Genomic DNA, 22478 nt, shown 5'->3' with positions numbered 1-22478 from the left:
TAGTGGATAAGGATGACAAGGGCTAGGAAGTTCCAGAGAGGGAACAGTGAATGGAAGACTTGGAGAAGTCAGTGGAAGTCTGATTTTACTTGTAACATTCCAGCGTCTTAATAAATGGCCATTGACGAACAATAAGAACAATCCAGATGTGCTACAAAACCATAGTTTTTCAAAACTTGCCAGAGTGCTGAAGATAAAACGAAACAGAAATAAACTAAATTCTAGAGTCATAGACCTTTCCAAGAGAGATGCTACCCAGGTTGTTTTTAATCCCTGGGGGAATTATGAATACAGAGCAGGTATGCCATAGACTGGGGTAAGTGGAAACCAGTTCTACTTTTAATGAACTCTTAATAGCCACCCATGGGCTGGTGTGGTGGATTAGATTGCCAAGGACCATCCTCCTACCGTGAGTCTACACCCGCTTGCCATCTCTTTCTCACATGCCTTTTACTGAGAGCACACAGCTAAAGAGTCAAAGACTGACACAGGGCAAAAGGCTCAAACAGGTGCCCCAGACCATACCTGGTGCACCATACTTTACCTGAGTACATAATAGCACCCTTGAAAGAGCACAGGGCAGCAGGATGCAACCTCATGCCATTTGGAAAGCTAAGGATTGGGGTGTAAAACACAGAGAGGTCTTAATGTGTCACTGGTGCTTAGATCTCAAGTCTTATGGAAAAGATGAAACCAGTAGTAAACTGGATCTAACTAAAGCTGCAACAAAGCCCAGAACCATCTCAACTATGGATTGGATTGACTGTCACTTCACACTCTCCACCCTGCACCATCCCACAGTAGAGGCCTGACAGAGAAAGGAATGTGCCCTTTCCTGGAGGTAAAGATCATTTATTTACTTGTCTCCTTTTTTTATTTTATGTATAATGTCCAGCAAACAATAAAATATTACAAGACACCTGAAGAGTCAGGAAAATACGACTCGTAATCAAAAGAAAAAGTAGCCAACAAAACTAATCCATAGATAGCTGAGATGTTGGTATCAGCAGACAAGGACTTTAAAACAGCTGTAATAAGTATATAAAACAATCTGATGAAGAAGGTATACAATATGACACAACAGAATGATCTACAATTAGTAACAAGAGAAGCAGAAAAGGCCCATCTATCTCTCTCCACTGATCTGCTTTGAACTTATGATTTATTTGCTAGGAAGTTAGAAATAATTAAAATTACTTTGGTGAAAAAAAGGAGACTTAGAGAATTTGAAATAAACTTGCATATGGCTACTAAGGTTGAGACAAGATGCTGGGACTGTTTGATTATAATGTTTGACTTTGCCATATTTTTAACTACTTTGAAAATATTCATTCTATCATATTCCCCTTCTTTATGTGTTTTATTATTATTATTTTAAAGTCAAGCAATATTAAGAAGAAATCCAAATTAGGCTTACAAAGTGAAGTACACCCCACTCACAAGTTTTGTCCCCACATGCAATCTTGTGATCTGAGATTAGCAATATCATCTGTATCTATTAATCATAATTTTATACATAATTTTAATTATTTGACTTGATATAATACTTTCAAATTCATCTATGATTCATGTTGTTTTCAACAAAAATTTCTATTCAGTAATTATTTGGTTCTCTTTTTGCTTACTGATATAGTGTTAAAAGTTGTATTTTATCAGACCTAAAAATTACATTTTTAAAAATAAAAAATGACCACTGAATAAAGAGGGTTTGTACCACACTGTTTTTTACTTGCTACAGTGTGATAAGTTTTATTTATTCCAGATAAATTTACATGCAATCATACACTAAAAAACGAATATTTTATAATTCTATGTATTCCACAGTATCCAGCATTAACTGGGTAGAGGATAAGCAGTACAATTACATTAATTAATTTAACAATTCAGTTTTTCACATTCTTGTTTATTGCTGCTACTGAAAATTACAAATATGAATAAGACACCACACTGCCCTTAAGTTGCTCGTGGTCTACTAATTGATTGACATTAGTGACAGGTAGAAAATAAAAACAACCATTTTTGATAGTGGTGTGGCATTTGTCTTCTTAAAGTATAACTTAAAAAAATAGATTGTAACAGAGCCCTCATAAACAATACCACACACCTACAACAATCCGATCTTTGACAAACCTGACAAAAACAAGAAATGGGGAAAGGATTCCCTATTTCATTAATGGTGCTGGGAAAACTGGCTAGCCATAAGTAGAAAGCTGAAACTGGATCCCTTACTCCTTATACAAAAATTAATTCAAGATGGATTAGAGACTTAAATGGTAGACCTAAAATCATAAAAACCCTAGAAGAAAACCTAGGCAATACCATTCAGGACATAGGCATGGACAAGGACTTCATGACTAAAACACCAAAAGCAATGGCAACAAAAGCCAAAATTGACAAATGCGATCTAATTAAACTAAAGAGCTTCTGCATAGCAAAAGAAACTACCATCAGAGTGAACAGGCAACCTACAGAATGGGAGAAAATTTTTGCAATCTACTCATCTGACAAAGGGCTATTATCCAGAACCTACAAAGAACTCAAACACATTTACATGAAAAAAACAAACAATCCCATCAAAAAGTGGGCAAAGGATATGAACAGACACTTCTCAAAAGAAGACATTTATGCAGCCAACAGACACATGAAAAAATGCTCATCATCACTGGCCATCTAAGAAATGCAAATCAAAACCACAATGAGATGCCATCTCACACCAGTTAGAATGGCAATCATTAAAAAGTCAGGAAACAACAGGTGCTGGAGAGGATGTGGAGAAATAGGAACACCTTTACATTGTTGGTGGGACTGTAAACTAGTTCAACCATTGTGGAAAACAGTATGGCGATTCCTCAAGGATCTAGAACTAGAAATACTATTTGACCCAGCCATCCCATTACTGGATATATACCCAAAGAATTATAAATCACGCTGCTATAAAGACACATACGCATGTATGTTTATTGCAGCACTATTCACAGTAGCAAAGACTTGGAACCAACCCAAATGTCCATCAGTGACAGACTGGATTAAGAAAATGTGGCACATATACACCATGGAATACTATGCAGCCATAAAAGAGGATGAGTTCGTGTCCTTTGTAGGGACATGGATGCAGCTGGAAACCATCATTCTCAGCAAACTATCACAAGAACAGAAAACCAAACACCACATGTTCTCACTCATAGGTGGGAATTGAACAATGAGACCACTTGGACACAGGAAGGGGAACATCACACACTGGGGCCTGTTGTGGGGAGGTGGTAGTGGGGAGGGATAGCATTAGGAGATATACCTAATGTAAATGATGAGTTAATGGGTGCAGCACACCAACACAGCACATGTATACATTTGTAACAAACCTGCACGTTGTGCACGTGTACCCTAGAACATAAAGTATAATAAAAAAAGAAAAAAATTAGATTGAATAAAGTAATACATGTGAAGTAGTTTCTAATAGTGATTGGCACGTAGTAAGTCTGCAATAATTGTTAGTTATCTTATTATTTTTATGAATATCATTATTATAGAAACAAAGTAAGGTAAAGTATAACTTTAAAAATTAGATTGAGTAAAGTAATACTTGTGAAGTAGTTTAGCATAGTGATTGGCATGTAGTAATCCCACAATAATTGTTATCTTATTTTTATTAATATCATTATTATAAAAACAAAGTATAGAGATGATCTGAAGCTTTTCCTCTTGTATGTATAGTACGCTACCATTTGCTTCATTCTCTAAAATGTTACATTTGAAAAGTATAGGGGAAACATTTGAAGTAATTGGAATGGTTTTTTCAAAATTAGCTTGCAAAGCCTGTAACAACTAATATGGATAAGTTAAGCGATAGCTTCACAGCGGGAAATTTTCTTTTGGTAGCCACAAATTAGTTTTCACTGTATTTCAAGAGTTAGAACTTGCTTTGGGTATTTGTACTTAGAGTGTTCAAATCTAGTTTGGTCAGCTTTGCCATTTCCATCATCAGTTATACATGTAATGCAGATATACATGTCTGGGTACTAGAGCTTACATAATTTTGAGATGTCTCCTTAAGAAAAAGGGTTTGGAAAGAACCGTTTCTAGTGAGGGGCTCTGAAGCTTAACCTTCATTAGATTCATGATAAATTGTATTCTGCTGTTGGTATTTAAAACTATTCTCTAAGGTCAGATCAATCTAAATTTGTTTTGCTCTACAAGAATGTACTCTCTTTTCCGTGCCACTTTCTTGCTTTCTCTTTAATCACTTCATCTTATTAGGCATTAGAAATACAGCTTCTATTGGTTATAAATATGTTAAGTCCTTTGGGAACAAAAGTACAATGAAAGAAATAGAAAAGAACATATATTAAATTTCTTTGGGGATAGTTGTAATTTCTGTGGGTCTACATTTAGGTCTACTAGATTTCCTTTCAGCTTACTCTCTTTTAAAAAATTCTATTGGTAGAGTCATGTGCCTATTTTCTTAGCTGCCTCTTAAGAAAGCCTTAAGAAAATTTCATGATTTTTTAAATTCCACAAAAATACGTTGAACAACTAATAAATGCCATGCACCATGTCGTCCCAAGTTAGTAATTTACCTACACTCCCTTCTGTTCTGCCCTCACAGTACCTTATATTATCTTTCACACCTTTCATTCTCTTTCCTGCCCTCTTCTGTTTGTCTTTAATATGGTCCTCTGTGGACTTGTGGTAGTGTCAGTTTTTCCACTATGATACACTAGTTTCTAGGTGATAATTTGACCACTGTATTCTTAAACATCGAAGGATAGCTTTAATTGATTTAACTACTTGGCTTTAAGCTGCAGTTCAATGTTCAACTGATATGATGGCACCATTCATAAGGGAAGAAAGTATAAGTCAAATGGGAGATGGGATAAGTGCTCCTATCTGACATCTTGATTAGTATGAATTATGTGAAGCTTATTTAGTAGTTCATAAGTTCACATCAGCAATGATAACAGTAGCCATTAGTGATGACCCTGAAAACTTGAGCCTTTAAGAGCTAGGATTTTCTTTGAAGTTCAGGGCATCTAGTCACCAAAGTTCAACTTTAAGACAGGATGAGAAGTACAAAGTGGAATCTGTTGAAAACATCAATGGATCTAATTTCCTTTTTCACCATCATGCTTCATAAAGTTCTCAGGTCATTTTCATTAGTTATGGAATTATGATACAATATGAATATTGAATAAAAGTCACCAATTTTATTTTCAAAGAAGAGATCTTAGTCCATCTTGAGAAGATAGATCTCCGTAGGGCAGAGGGAAAAGGGATCATTCAGTTTTCCTAGAACAGGGTATACAACAATTTCCACAGAGCTGCCTTGTTCAGTTTTCCAATGATCATGGAAGGACCCTATAGAGGAATAGTAGACTATAGTCATTAGGCTGTAACGTGTCCAAGACATAGCTATCTTTTCATTAGTCGGTAGTGTTTCTCATGGAACACTCTCGGATCATCTGTATCAGGATCACCTGGGATAATTATTAAAAATGGACATTCCCGGACCCTACCCCAGATCTACTATACCAGAATCTCTAGAGATGGGTCTTGGAATTCTGCATTTAACACTGTTTCTCCAGCTACTTGTTATATACACTAAAGTCCGATAATCAGTGCCTTCTGAGTGCATAGTTTTTAATTCCTGAAGGATTTATAAAATTTACTTTCTTATTCATATGTACTAAATGAAAAACTAGAATTTTTATTTTTGAACAAAGGAGATATTAATGAAAGTAAACCTTGGTGGACCCATCCCTTCCAATGAAATGCTTAGCATGCCCATGGTGAAATTAAGTCCCAAGAAAAAAGAATTATATAATTACTCCTTTTATCCCCCCAAAATTCAGTTAATTATAGATCTCGAGGATTGCTTGTAGCGTAACATAATTGAGGTCATTCGAAATGGCATTCTCAACTCTGATACTCCACAATGGTCACCAAGAGCAGATTTGGTGGCAAATTGCACACCCAGAAGTATACCTGAAATATCATAAACTTCTTAGATAGATGGTGGTGGTTACATGTTTCCTAGTGTACTAATTATTTGACTATGCCAATCCAGTGTAAAATGTGTCCAAACAGAAATGTAACTGGATGCCTGGTGATATGGTTTGGCTGTGTCTCCACCCAAATATCATCTTGAATTGTAATACCCATAATTCTCACGTGTTGTGGGAGGGACCCAGTAGGAGATAATCGAGTCATGAGGGTGGTTCCCCCATACTGTTCATGTTGTAGTGAATAAGTGTCAAGAGATCTGATGGTACTATAAACAGGAGTTCCCTTGCACAAGCTCTGTCTTTGCCGGCAGCCATGTAAGATGTCCCTTTGCATTTCCTTCGTCTTCTGCCAAGATTGTGAGACCTCCCCAGTCATGTGGAACTATGAGTCAATTAAACCTCTCTCCTTTATAAATTGCTCAGTCTCAGGTATGTCTTTATTAGTAGTGCGAGAACAGACTAATACACCTGGGTATAACTTAGTCCAGAGATGCTCTACACTGTTGACAGGTTGCAAAGTGGCTGAATATGGAGTTTAGTTATTTTAGCCTGAGGGAATGCCCTGTTTTTTGTAATCTCCATTGAAACTCCTCATGATTGCACTTAGGCATTCCATGTGTTTGCAGATCTATTTTTGTCTCTTATAATCTTTACATGAACTCTCTTGTGCTCCTCTTTCCTCAGGGACTGGAGTTTGATTCCAGGCTCAGACTGTTTATTAATCCAGTTGCTTTCTTACAGAAAATAGGGAATTCAACATAGAAATATAGAAGAAAAACCACAGAATGAATGAGGAAGTGTGGCTCTACAACGATAGCTGTGCAGATGATCTAGAAAGCAAGCAGTCTAGATTCAAGCAGGCTAGATGGCTTCAGGTAGGCTGTCTTCAAGAGGACAAAATACATGAATACCCAACGTGTTTTAACCTCTTGAAGCAATTGGTAGTGTTTTAGGCTGTTCTTTGTTGCTATAAAGAAGGACCAAAGGCTGAGTAATTTATAAAGAAAGAGGTTTAATTGGTTCATGGTTCTGCAAGTTGGACAAGCAAAGTGCCTGCATCTGCTCAGCTCCTGGGGAGGCCTCAAGGAGCTTTTACTCGTGGCAGAAGGTGAAGCAGGAGCACACAGGTCACAGAGCAAGAGCAGGGACAAGAAAGAGCAAGGGGGAAGATGCCACACGTGTTTAAACAGCCAGATTTCCTGAGAACTCACTTATGAGAAATCTGCCCCCATGATTCAGTTACCTTCCTCCAGGCCCCACCTTCAACACTGGGAATTACATCTCAACATGAGATTTGGAGGGGACACCCAAACTATATCATTTATGATTGTGGAAAACTAAGAGGAGCAAATTAAGATGATTATTAACTGAAGGAAATAAAAATTGTACAAGAAAAACAGTCATGTTAAACTACATGGCTTAGCTCATGAATAACCTTCATACATAAAAAATAACATGAAGAGTGGATACCGATGTAACTGAGAATGAAGACACAGCTAAGGCAGAAAGATGAGACACTGAAGGCAGATGTGCACATATGAGTGGGGAAGCTGGGAGGGCTATCAATCAGATGAAACTTTATTTCCACAATAGGAAGTCAGTAGGTATCTAAGATTCAAAAATCAAGAAATGAATTATAAGCATGCTGGTTAGGAATATGAAATGAAGATCAAAATAAAAGGATGGACAGGTTGAAGTTTGTTGTTTCTGGGGAGCAGAAATTAGAGTGTGGTAGGCAAGTGGTAGGGCACGGCTATTTTTCATATAGACTTAAGGAAACTTGACTTTCTGTACTATAAATTGTACAACTTGAATAAAAATAAAAATTCTACACATGTTACATAGAACTCCTTCTTCAACAAAGTCCCTTCTCTCACTCTTCCTACTGATGAGCAAGTTTAGATCAAGGATACTGCACTTCTCTTTCTAACCAGTTACTCTGTTCACCTGAAAATCTAGCAAAAGGCACCAGTTTTTACGGATGTCAGTTTCTTTCAAATCAGCTTTTGAAAACAGTGTTAAAACATTTTCGTTTAAACTTTTCATGGCTAAGAACAATATATTATACCTCTACTTTCTTTGGACACTAGATATTGAACTGTTTTGTAGTTTTTATTAATACCTTATTTTGCCTTTTTATTTGTGAAACTCTTCAAAGGCTACGAATGGAATAGGACTTACTGTTAATATGAGCTATCACAATCATTAAATTGAGTTAATTTAACAGTGTTCCAAAGCAAAGCGATGTGTTTTAGTTTTTAAGAAGACTTATAAACATGTTTTGCTAATTTAAGAGAGGAAGATTTCCAACAAACAAATACATGAATATGAAAACGTCAGCTAGCAGGTGTTTTGCAGGAATTGCAAGGTGGTCTGGAAACAGGGGTTCCATTAGATTGGGATGGCCAATTAATACGCTTTAAGGAGGTTACTTTTAAGCTGAACCAAAAGGAAAAGGAAGAGACAGTCAGCTGAGGTTTAGAGAAAGAAGTTTCAGACAGAGGGGTCTATGAATGCAAATATCCTACAGGAGGAACAAACTTGTCTCCAGTTTGGGGACAGCAGAAGGTCAGTGCAATTGGAGTCAAGCCAACAGGGGAATGAGGCATGAGATAAAGTTAGTGGTGTAGGCAGGAGCCAGATCGTGGGGTGCTGGGTAAATCATCTGCATTTATTTTTTTAAAGACAATGGGAAAGCTATCAAAAAGTTTAAGAATTTAGGAGATGCAGTTTTGGCAGAAGTACCTTATACCTTGGTATAAGAAGTTTTTTTTTTCTCCCTCTTCCCTTCTCATTTTCTTTCCTCTAACTTTTTCTTTGTATGTTAATAATATAGAAGTCTTATAGAAATAAAGTCAAAATACTTACAATATAGCCACTATCTACTTTAATGACAACTCTCTCTCATCATCACCCTTTGAACTATTCTTGTTTTTACTCCCCAGGCACCTCCTTATCTATTAAGTGAATTCCTTTTGATCCTTGGAAATTCATCTTGGTGTCACTTTGGTTAAGCTTTCTCTGGTCTTTTTAAACATAATTAAGACATTTTATACATGGACTTAGCATAGAAGTTATGATATTGTATTATGAATGTGGTTCTATTCACATTTTCTTAACTGATCATAAGATCCTCCTACCCTAAATAACATGAGTTTGACTTGATAAGGATATATGCTCTTTCCTTAGGTCTCATGAATATAACATGATGCCCAGTACATGAAAAGCATATAATAAGTGTTTGTTGGATGACTGTGGACAGTTCAGTCGACCAGAAAGTGAGTCGCAACGTGGGGAGTAGAATCGAAGTCTTGACCTACAGATAGACCAGAAGCACTTGGTCTCCTTGGTTACTGAAAAACTGTCATCTCTATCTATAGACATTGCACATGTGCCACTTTATGAGGATCAATATCACGGCTTCATAACTGATGAACAAATAGATTACAGGTGGGGAAAGGGAGAGATCTCTGCTAGCCCCCAGTTTGTTCCTGGTAGCCTGAGATAGCCTGGTCTTTATCCCAATGTGTCATACATATATTGTCATTTTCCATGTGAGCCATAGGATGGAAAACAGTTGACAACACTACATATAACCTGAAGGGGGCATACTGAACGATTATCAAAATAGTGGGTTGATTGCAAGAATGATTTGGCAAAATTTTACAATCTCCACTTAGCTAAAAAGAATAGTGCATGTATGAGTAATAGATATTTCTGCTTGTTAGGGCCTATATACAGGATCATAATTTTCCCCCCAGAAAATTTCTAAAACAGCTTTGCCTTAAAGTAAAAATTGATTTAGAGTCAATGAAAATTATACAAAACGTTAATTCCAGTTTTTTTTAAAGTTGTTATAGTTATTTCTGATTTATGATGAACAGGCTAAAGAAGAAATCTGTTAAGCTTTGAGAATTTTGCTCTGATTACATGAAAGCAGGAAAAACAGCAAACCTAACTTTTCCTTGCCCAGGGGTGAGCTCATTTTGTTAAAGGTAATATTCACGATAGTTCAGATTGGCATCAACTCGAGTAGGGCCGGCAGGGTTATTTTCCATTTGGCAGACTTATCTGTAAATGGGCAAATTCCACATGTAGACAATTATTTCTGGAAATATAAGTGTGTGTGTGTGTACTTATTGAGAATTCTCATTAATTCATGCCAATTCTGTGAAAAGGAGTCTACATTAATTTTAAAAAAATCACAAAGTACTTTGTTACTAAAGGAACATGTAGTAATTACTTTAATGACTACACATGGCTGTGGTATATTCTTTTTTTTTTTTGTAAGGTTTCTTCCTGAGACTTTTTTTCTCTAATCAAGTGACAAAATCTACTAAGGTTTACCTTGGTAGACCTTTTCTTTGCTAAAGTAAGGATAAACTTGACCAAAGTGCCTGTTGACATTTTTCTACAGATATTAATATAACAAAAATATATTTTTAGGTGAGGTATTTTCTTTCTTGGGTCAATTCTGGAATATACCAGAATTTAATCAATTAGCTCAGGGATGTGAAATGAGTGCAACATGATAGGAACATTGTTTTTAATTTCAAGAATATAATTTTATGGGAGAAAAACTGAAAACATTTAACAAAGTCTTTTTTTTAATCCAAGGATGCCTTTCTCAGTCACTCAATACTTGTGATATGACATTAATCTTGCTTTTCTTAAATTACATTTTCAGAATCACATTTTCTTTTAATATAATTCAAAATATTTAATATTGCGATGGATGTAGTTTCTTTATAACTCCTTATTCAATGAGAAAATAAATTTCTGAGTTATGATCTTGATGTATTTTATATTTTTTTAAAAGACAACTCAATTAGATGAATAAGGCTTATTATGTTTATATTTCATGATTTTTACTCTTAAGAGTTCTAAACAAGGATGATAACATGATTCTTTTCATGAAGAGTTTTTTTAAAGGGGACTTTTGTAGGGAAAAATCACACACTTCCTTGTGTTACACAGCAAGCATCCTGTGTGTTATTTAGAGATCCTTTATCATGGAGGGTGGTCCAGTGGTAATTTACCACGGAAAAAAAAGGAGTGTACAAAAATTTAATTATTATTTGACCTCAAATAATTATATGCCACTAAACTAATTAAAGAGCGAATTAACAATGTGCCACTAATGGGTAGTCTGCTGTTTGCATGACTCACTCATCTTTCGCAAAGAATAAGTGATTTGTATTAGAAATGAGTTGTTAAGGATGTTTTGGGGGATAACTATCGCTGTCATTTCTATGTTAAATCACAGGCCCAACCTCTGGATAAAAAGAGACAGGCTTATCATGAGCCAGGGAAACGGCAGCCCTAGCCTGATAGCTCTGACTCGAGGCCTTGTTTAAAAGCTATGACTCAGTGCAGGGCAGCCAGGGAACTCTGGTCCTCTCAGTTCCTTCCAAACCAGCCATTCAGCCTCTAATGTTCAGGTTGCGTGCCTCATGCTGATTATTTCTGTGAAGTCCATCAGAGTCAGCCTTATTCTCCCAAGCATTCATCTTCATTTCCAACTGAATGAAGGGGGATTTCAGTGGTACTACTGTTCACAGAGCAGAGCTAATAGTTCAATCAGAAAAACAAAACAAAAACAAAAAAATCAGCTAAAGAAACTGGTAGAAGAATGTTAGTTCTAACATAGAGGCTTTAAATACATCAATGTGGAGTGTATGGATGTTTGTAGTGAGTGTGCTCCTGTAGCTTGTGCAGTTTATTTTTATGATGAGGATCAAAATATCCATAAGTATGAACAACGATTTCCTATTTACATGTATTATTATTGAGTGGATTTTTTATTTTCGTTCTGTCTCTTTTTATAACTTCCCATATGACTTCTTTTATTCATTTCATCCCTTCCAGTAAGTAAATTACAAAGACTTTTTTTTTATTACTTCTTTATTCAACAACCTATAGTTTAAGGTAATTGGTTGATCAAGAGGCAACAACCTAGCCCCAGTATAAGTCACATTATATTTCCGTCAACAACAGCACAAATGTGATAATAAATTGCTGTTGCTGGTGCACAGACACAACAGGGATTGTGGCTTACTAGAAAAACTATATCCCTGGTGGCAACCTTGGAATGTAAACCCAGGGACAGTCTATTACTACCATGCTTAGAAAGAAGCTAAGTTGGAAATCCAGATTTTTATGTGAATTCAATTGACTTTTAAAGGTTGGCAACCAATTTAAAATTTTAAACACTGTGCAGACCAGCAACCAATTTGCAAGCTATTTCTGGCCCACGGGCTGCCAAAATCTGAACCGTCTGATTTAAGCTCTGAAGTTTTAATGGCATCCTTTATTTCACTTTAATTAACTGAGAAATGATCCTCATTTTCTATTACTTCCCCTCAATAGAAACATTGCAATAAACAATAGAAAGGTTGGGCCAAATATAACAACCACAAGTTTTTTACAAATAATTTGATATAAACCAATTATAGTTACCATTTTATAAATGAGAAAAGAGATGCTTAGAGTAATTACATGATTTACCCATTAGCATGAAGCTGGTAGAGTGCATCCCCCCTAAATATTAATACCAATCTTGTTTTCTTTTCAGTTAACTTGCTCTGTGGACTGAATTGTGTCTCCCCATCTCCAAATTCATATGTTGAAGACCTAACCCTCAATGTGATAGTATTTAAAGACAGGACTTTTAAAGAGGTAATTAAGGTTAAATGAAGTCTTAAGTGTGGGGCTCTAATTTGGTAGGACTGGTGTCCCTATAAGAAGAAAAAGGGAAACCAGGGGCCTTTGTACATAGAAGAGGCCACAGAGAGAAGATGGCCATATGCTAACCAAGGAACGGAGCCTCAGGAATTACTAGCCCTGCTCACAACTTGATCTTGGATTTTCGGCTTCCCCAACTATGAGACAATAAAATTCTGTTGTTTAAGCCAAAGCAGGGCAAACCACCACAGCCTCCTCCACTCAAAAGAACAGATACTGATTGCTTCATATTTCCCATAAGCCAATAACATTCCAATCATCCATAATATCAAGTTCAAAATATTTCTATGGAAAGAAACCAATTCTGTGGACATTTAAATGTCTGATCTTGTGTAGCATATGCTAGGATATAAATACATTTACTGAATGAATGGTTGGTACTAAATACTGTAATGTCTGAAAATCTTGGTGTGATTAAAATGTTTCCTTTTTCTCTTTAATGACAAACACTGAATTGATGTAGACATAAATGTTAAAATTCTTCAAAAAGATATAACAAAAATGCAATCTTTTTCTTAAAAGTAATAATTTAACACAAACTGTTTATTTTATTTAAAGTATGAGAAGGTTGCTATTTAGACTTAGTACTATATTTAATTTCACCCAACCCAATTTAATTTTTACTTTTTCCAATCCTGTTTTCTAATTATACAATTTAAACTTAGTTTTGAAAGTGGCATTTCAAAAAAGCTAAAACAAAACTGGAACATTGCATTATAAGAATAAAAAGATAATTAAATAGAGACACCTAAAACATCCTATCAGCATGACTATACAGTATTAAAAATAATCAAAATACTACTTTATTACAAATTATATGAAAAAGTAAGTAGCTAACATGCTCTTAAGTATGCAATGCAGAAAACAAAATATGCTATTTGGAATCAATCACAAGAAAATGTTATTTTGATTAGAAATTGAATTTTAATAATGAAAATTTTCAATTTCTTTCAGAATAAGAAAAGTGAGTAATACAGATGAAAAATTGTCCCATTTGGAAAAAATTTTAAGGTACAGACCTGAATGAAGGTATTATATTACAATCTAATGTCAGAAAAAAATGAAGATTAAGAAATGAAAATGTGTCCTAATGTAGTATTCTTTAAGAGAAATGAACTATTTGCAAATATATAATCAGTTATTTAGAATAGTAAAAATGTTTTTTTACCCCCAAATTAAATTCCTATGAAATTAAATTTTATAGTAATAAAAAGAGACATTTATTCCCATGATATACAAATATAGGCTATGCTTACTGTATATATGTAAGTGACAGGGAAACTGGAAAGAGTTAGTGGGGAGAAAGGAGGAAAATGCCTCAATTTATAACAGATGTTTAAAATGCACCTTGGGATACATTCATTATGGACATACACAATTAATCCTTCAGAACCTGCTGCTCACATCATGCTTTCCTTACCTGTTCATTGGTTTACACCTGCACATTAGGAGTGCACCTGGTTGAAATGTGAGTGACTCCCAACACCAGCTTGTTAAATCTTTTCCTATAAATTTTCCTCTTTAAAATGTAGCAAAATAAATTTAGAAACAAAGAAATGCACCTACATAAACAAGTAGATCCCTGAAAAGCACAAGCAGCCACTGAACTCAACCAAAAAGCACAGGTGGAAGGAGAGTTTAAAGGACCTTAGAGCACTGTGAATGTTTTTCACAGCATCACAATTACAGAAACACCTGGTTCTGCAAACGGGCTGATCCACTGGGAAAATTTTCCAGTGTTCAATGGGCCTCAGAGTGGCTTTAAGATATCAAATGGGGGCTCCATGCTGACATCGAATTAAAAATATCTGGGATCCCAGGCTAAAGACCTTCTTGGTAACTGTTGTTCTGTCCACTAAATAAGTCTTTACTATGCATTTTTAGTGCACCTATTAGTAGCAAAACTCAAAACATTATGAAACTTGCCTGGCCTTTGGAGAACATATTGAAATTAATATCAACCATTTCTCATATGATGTGAGATCTAAGAAATCATTAGGCAAAATAATTAGCCAAACTGCTGTCTCGATAGAGACTTATTATTCCTCTCTCTGTGTAAGCTACAAAGCTTAGAATAACGACTTCATTGAGAAAGCAATGTGGTGGAAATCAGATGTCACAGATTACCCTGGTGACATGTCAGTTGGTTCCTGATCATCTTTATTTCAGTATAACTTTAAATGCAGTATAACATAAATATCTGTTATGCTTTATTACATCTTGCATAATTATAATAATAACTATAATCACTAAAAATGTATCTTTTTGCTTATTGTTAATTTTATGTGCAGTGTTTAATTTGGTAGTAGAGCTAGAAGATGAGAAATTGCTAAAACCTAAACAATGTTTCCATGCATAGGGCACACATATAATAAAGATATATAATTGATATTTTTAAAGTTTCACTCTTAGTCTCATACTTTGCATCAGTTGAGAAGTGATGTAATCTTATCCTAGCAAGTACAGAAATGCTATTTAATGTTCTACCTTCTGACTAAAGTCTTCGTGGTATGGATGCAATATTCAGTTTTGAATATTGCTACTTTTCAGACAGACCTCCAGGCATTTGTTCATATGTAAATACAAAACCATGTGTACAACTTTCAATATAAAAATAAATAATTCTGGATTGCTCTCTGCCACTGTCCTCTTTGTTGATATGAAAAATAAGGAATTGAGTAAATATCTTCCCACTGCTATTTCATGAAAACAAGAGAAAGCAGGTACCTACTCACAGAGTAATATGGCCTCACGCATAGCAAATTATGTATTTGGCGTAGAGTGGGGTTTTCTCTGGAAAGTCCTCAAAGTACTGGATTGCATCTGGCAGGTGTTTTGATATAATATCAAAGGAGTGATAGGGGACACAGGGAGGGTCTTCCAAGTTCTTCAGCTCTAACTTTGCTTGAGATGGGGAGACACTGGATATTGTGGCAGTGGAAGGACATGAGTGGTTTTAGGTTTTAACAGTTACTGATCACTGTAACTGTACCAGTTCCTGACTACTGTTTAGAGAAAAGGGAGAAAGAACAGAAGCAGGGAGACCAGCTAGGAGGCCAGTGCTATAATCCAGGAGGGATCAAAATGGCTTGGATTACGGTGGTAGCAGAGGAAATGGTAAAAAGTGGTCAGACCCACTCTGTTTTGAAGGAATATCAGATTTGGGATAACAGATAAGGTGTGGAATCAGAAAGAAAAAGAGGAGTCAAGGATGAATCCAAATTTTGTAGCCTGTAAAACTGAAAGGGTAAAATTGATTTAAACTGATATGAGCCCATGTCATAAAATAATACTTGGGAGTATTATTTTTATTAATTGTGTCCTAATTTTACAATGGCTTGACTCTGGAGGATGAGACTTTAAACTCTTGACTTTCAAGTTAATGCTGAAATGAGTTAAGACTTTTGGGGACGATTGTGCAGGCGTGATTGGTTTTGAAACGTGAGGACATGAGATTTGGGAGGGGCCAAGGGTGGAATGATATGGTTTGGTTGTGGGGACACAAATCTCATTTTGAATTCCCACATGTGGGAGGGACCCGGTGGGAAGTAATTGAATCATAGGGGCAGGTCTTTCCTGTGCAGTTCTTATGACAGTGAATAAGTCTCATGAGATCTGATGGTTTTAAAAACAGCAGTTTCCCTACCCAAGCTCTCTCTTTTTGCCTGCTGCCATCCAGGTAAGACGTGGCCAGCTACACCTTGCCTTCAACCATAATTGTGAGGCCTCTCCAGCCATGTGGAACGGTAAGTTCATTAAACCTCTTTCTTTTGTAAATTGCCCAGTCTCAGGTATCTCTTTATCAGCAGTGTGAGAACAGACTAATATTCTGGGACAAAATTTGACACCTGAATGTGAGGTGCTGCTGTAACAAAAATCTAAAACATGTTGCATGGTTTTGGTACTGGGTGGAAGATAGGAGCTTGATCTCGAAGAGCATTTTACGAAAAATTGGAAAGGCCTCCAGAAAAGTGTTAGAATCCTAATGCCCTTAGGAGCTGTCAATAAGGGCATGGAAGAAAATGAAGGAAATGCTATTGGAAGCTGGGGGAAGTAAGAGTCCTCTTATTGGGTGGGAAGTTTAGCAGAATTGCTCTTTGCAGTAACATGGAAAAGAGGAAATCAACCTAATGATCTCAATGATAGCTAAGATTTCCAGGCAGTGTTGAGAGTGCCTGTGGAGAAGCGTGAGATGAACTAAAGGGCATACTGTTCAGCTTTCGAGTAGAATTTAGATGACATACAATGTAAAGGGTGAAGAACAGTCTTTTTTTCCCCAGCAAAATGTTCTCACAGAAAGGGCCTCAGAACAAAGAATAGGTAAAATTTGGAGTTTTTGTTAAGATCTTTAAAAGATCTAAAGTGGTACTTTATAAAACCTTACAGACAGACAAAAGTACCTCTAAGGATCCCAAGGGAATGCCTTTCAAATACCATGACTTCCACAAATAATACAGCTTCTAAGAGTCATAAAGTCTTAGCTCAAAAAGATTGTGCTTATATGTAATAGAGTGACACCCAATATGATTTATTTTTAAAAATCCAACAAATATTTAAAAGTAATTTTTCTAAGGGAAACACCAGAAGTTTGACCTAAAGGAGGCATCTGGACTCCAACTATGAAGGACAGGAAGAAGAAATCTCAGGTACAAATCAGGCCCCTTTGTATAAAAAAGAAAGAATAATTCACAAGGAAGAGCCAGGAACCATGGAGAACAATTCCCAGAGATTAGAACTGAGCCCCTGTCAAGGAACTGGCAAGATGTGTCCAGTTGGATTGCAGAATTGTCTCATGCTCAGTACATTCTCTCCCACTTTTAGAATGGGCCTGTCTATTAATCGTTATCCTATACCCATCTCACCATTGTATGCTGAGTGTGTAGAGGGCAGATGACTTGTCTTTGTAGTTCACTGGTCTTTAGATTGAGAATAATAATATGCAACTTGCTGTACCTGAGGAACTTCACCTGAACAGCCTCGAGTGTACAATCTGATTAGATGACAAGGTCTCCTACAAGCTTGAGTATAGTGGGATGAGAATTTGTGGGTTTCAGGTGGGGTTGAGTGAATTTTGTATGTGAGAAGGATGTGATTTTTTTGTGGTTGGAAAACAGACTGTGTCAGACTGTATATTCCAAAGCTGACTGCAACAGTATCTCCTGCCTCATGTGTTCTTCTAGAACATTGTGACAATCTTCCTAAGATATAGAGTCTAATTTTCCTTCCCCTGAATTCAGGCAAATTATTGACTCCCTTATAACCAATATATTATGCTGGAGGTGACAATTCCTGTCTTCTGAGGGTAGATCAGAAAAGAAAAAACAACTTTCCTGGAAAATTCATGTTGGAGTCCTTACCAAGTCTGTAAGCATTTTCAGTGTCCTGGGCTGCTATGCTGCTGGTCCCTATGGAGAGACAACATGATTTCACATGGAAGGTGGGGTAGAAAGAGAGAAATAGAAAAAGGAAAAGAAAAAGAGGGTGCCTGTTCGGTTCCTAGCTTCTCCAGCTCTATCCACCATCTGACAGCAACCTAATAAAACAGACCTTGTGCCAGAATTACCCAGAGGACCCTTTTCTGAATTTCTAACAGGAACCATGAAAGAGACTATCAAAAAAAAAAAAATTATTGCTGTTTTAAGCCACAATATTTTGGAGATAGTTTTAAAATCAGTAATATACAGCAGAAGAGTCATCAAAGGAGGGAAACTAGAATACTGAAGCCTCTATCAATTGTGTCTTATGAATAATGTTTGAAGGAATTTGGAGTTTTAACATGAAGAAAAAAAGTATTGGGGTATGTATTTGGCCACATTGTAAATTTCCTCAAAGTCTTCAATATTTATTTATTAATTGATTTGTTTATCTTCAACCATGTGTTGAAAGTCAAACACTTCTTTAAACACTGGGAAATAAGGCATTATTTTCTATGAGTGCCACCTTGGGAGATATGACAGCCATGAAAACAAATCATTATAATACAGTTTTCTGGACAGGATATTTAAAGTATTTATAAGATAAAATGGTGGCATAGAGAGTGGGTAACTATTTGAAAAGTTCAGAGAAACTTAACAGAAGAGATATTACTAACTTAGCCTGCTTTCTCTCTCCTTCCTTTTCTTTCTCTCTCTCTCTCTTTCTCTCTTTCTCTCTTTCTTTCTTTTTGACAGACTCTCACTCTGTCGCCCAGGCTGGAGTGCAGTGGCGCCATCTCACCTCACTGTAACCTCCGCCTCCTGGGTTCAAGCGATTCTCCTGCCTCAGTCTCCCAAGTAGCTGGGATTACAGGCATATGCCACCATGCCCAGATAATTTTGTACTTTTTTTAGTAGAGACAGGGCTTCACCATGTTGGCCAGGCTGGTCTTGAACTCCTGACCTCAGATGATCCACCCCCCTTGGCCTCCCAAAGTGCTGGGATTACAGATGTGAGCCACCATGCCTGGCCCTAACTTTGATTTCTTAAGGCAGACATTAACAGATGTATATGGATGTGTGATAGAACATTCTAGAAAGAGTGTGAGACCTTACTATTTCCCTGTTTTCTTCTCTTCCCGATCCCTGTTCTTTTCTTTCTCTTATTTTATTTCAAAACTTGAAAGGCAATTTTCTTCACAAATATAAGAACTCACCGGTGAAGCATGTGTTGGCTCCTTTGTCTTCTGTATCATGAATTTCTGTTCATATTATTACTTCATTGTTTCTTCACCTTATTGACTTGAACACTAAACTTATATGCATCTTTCTCTAAGTAATGCTTTAGCTGCTTACCACAAAGTGTGATTTATAATGATTTCATTATTATTATATTTTAATATATTCTAATGTTCAAAGTGATGTATTTTCTGAACCACAAAAATCTCAGTGCATGTCTTTTAATAATGTTTTAAATTTAAAATTTTACTTTTAAACATATTTTTTTCTTTCTCACTGTATTACAAAATTGCTATAAATTCTATTTTGGTCAGAAAAAAATCTATTATTAGTATTTATTTCTATTTGAAAATTTGCATTTTAGCCTAATACCTGGTTAATTGTTGTAAATTATTCACTGTATTTTGCTAGAAATGCCATGACACAAAATGCCACAGGCTGGTGGCTTAAACAACTGAAATCTGTTTTTCAATAATAATGGATGCCGGAAGTCTGATATAAAGTTGTTAGTCAGGTTAGCTATTCTGAGTCTTATCTCCTTGGCATGTGGATTACAGTCTTCTCTGTCTTCACATGGTCTGAACCTCATCTTGTCTGTGTCTTGATCTCCTCTTCCTAGAAAGATACCAGTCATATTAGACTAGGGTCCACCCTAATGATCTAATTTAACCACAATTACCTCTTTAAAGACTCTGTCTCCAAATACAGTCACATGGTAAGGTACTGGAGGTTAGGAATTCAGCATATGAATTTTGGAGGGGACACAAATTCAACCGATAACATCCACAGATTTTGAAAAAAGGTTTGCATCTAAATTTCTTATGTGGAGAGATCTATTTATGAGTATTATTATTATTACTATTAGAGACAAGGTCTTGCTCTGTCACCCAGGCTGGAGTGCAGTGGTGGAATCATAGCTCACTGCAGCATTGACCTCCTGTGCTCAAGTGATCCTTTCACCTAAGCCTCCCGAGTAGCTGCCACCATGCCGAACCAATTTATCCACTTTTTGTTTTAAAATTTTAATAGACACCGAGTCTCTCTATGTTGCCCAGCTTGGTCTTGAACTTCGGGGCTCAAGTAATCCTCCTACCCCAGCCTCCAGAAGTGCTGGGATTACAGGCATGAGCCACTGTGCCTGGCTTATCTATATTGTATCAATCGGTCTTGCTAATTGTGTTAAAATATTTTTGTCCTTATTAATTTTTTCACCTTATGAAGATATTCATGGAAAAGTTGCATTGAAATCTCTAGCCATATGAATTTGTGCATATCTCTATATAATTCTATCATTTTTTGTTTATACACTTCGAGGCTATGTTATTACCTGCATACAGTAACTTTTATAATACCATGGTAAATATTTCCTTTTTTTTTTTTTCCTTTTTTTTTTTTTTTTTTTTTGAGATGGAGTCTCACTCTGTCGCCCAGGCCGGAGTGCAGTGGCGGGATCTCAGCTCACTGCAAACTCTGCCTCCCGGGATTCTCCTGCCTCAGCCTCCCAAGTAGCTGGGACTACAGGCGCCCGCCACCATGTCTGGCTAATTTTCTTTTGTATTTTTTTAGTAGAGATGGGGTTTCACCGTGTTAGCCAGGATGGTCTTGATCTACTGACCTCGTGATCCACTTGCCTCTGCCTCCCAAAATGTTGGGATTACAGGCGTGAGCCACCGCGCCTTGCCAATATTTCCTTTTAAAAACGTTAGCAGATGTATTAGTGAGGGTTCTCTTAAAGGACAGGACTAATAGGATGGATGAATATATGAAAGGATGTTTATTAAGGAGTATTGACTCACACAATCACAAGGTGAAGTCCCACAATAGACCCTCTGCAAGCTGAGGAGCGAGGAAACCAGTCTGAGTTCCAAAACCTTAAAAGTAGGGAAGCCAACAGTGCCGCCTTCAGTATGCGGTGAAGGCCCAGAGCCCCTGCCTGACAAATCACGGGTGTTGGTCTAAGAGTCCAAAAGCTGAAGAGCTTGGAATCTGATGTTTGAAGGCAGGAAGCATCCAGCAGAGAAGAAAGATAAAGGCCAGAAGACTCAGCAAGTCACCTCATTCCACTTTCTTCTGCCTGCTTTATTCTAGCTGTGCTGGTAGCTGATTACATGGTGCCCACCCAGATTGAGGGTCTGCCTCTCGCAGTCGACTGACTCAAATGTTGATCTCCTTTGGCAGCACCCTCACGGACACCCCTAGCAACAATACTTTGCATCCTTGAATCCAATCAAGTTGACACTCATTATCAACCATCACAGCAGAGTTTACCTTTTCCTTTAGCAATATATATTTTTATTAAAGTTTATGTTTTTGGACAGGGGCATCACTATTTTTGTTAGAGTTCTTTTGATTTATCTTTTTCATTTCTTTAGTTTCAGCTATTTTGTTTCTTTATGGTATGTCTCTTCTGAACATCACATTGGCTAGATATTTTTGTGGCTCAAGCCTGTAATCCCAGCACTTTGGGAGGCCGAGTCGGGCGGATCACGAGGTCAGGAGATCGAGACCATCCTGGCAAACACGGTGAAACCCCGTCTCTATTAAATACAAAAAACTAGCCGGGCGAGGTGGCGGGCGCCTGTAGTCCCAGCTACTTGGGAGGCTGAGGCCGGAGAATGGCGTGAACCCGGGAGGCGGAGCTTGCAGTGAGCTGAGATCCGTCCACTGCACTCCAGCCTGGGCGACAGAGGGAGACTCCATCTCAAAAAAAAAAAAAAAAAAAAAAAAAAAATCTTTTAACTAGTATATAGTCTGATTACTTATTATAACTGCTAAAATATTTGTTTGATTCTTTACCTTTTGTATTTGCTTTATTTTTTCCTTTACTTTTATTCAATTAGTTTACTCACATTTCTTTATTTTACTTTGCCCTGTTTACCAGGTTGAAGCTGATGTACTTTATTTTTATTATTTCAGTGGTTACACCTTACATGTTTGATGTGAATGTTTGGCTTATAAAAGCCTAATGTTAATTGCTACTTGTATCTTGTTTAAAAATATACAAGATTCTTATAATGTTTGAATTCTGATCACCTGCCTCTCATTTTATGTATGGTAGTCCCACCTTATTTACAGGGAATAC

The sequence above is a fragment of the Macaca thibetana genome, chromosome 5 (assembly GCF_024542745.1).
Source record: "Macaca thibetana thibetana isolate TM-01 chromosome 5, ASM2454274v1, whole genome shotgun sequence".
NCBI lineage: Eukaryota > Metazoa > Chordata > Mammalia > Primates > Cercopithecidae > Macaca > Macaca thibetana.
The sequence above is the reverse complement of the archived record's forward strand: the minus strand, read 5'-3'. Positions refer to the sequence as shown.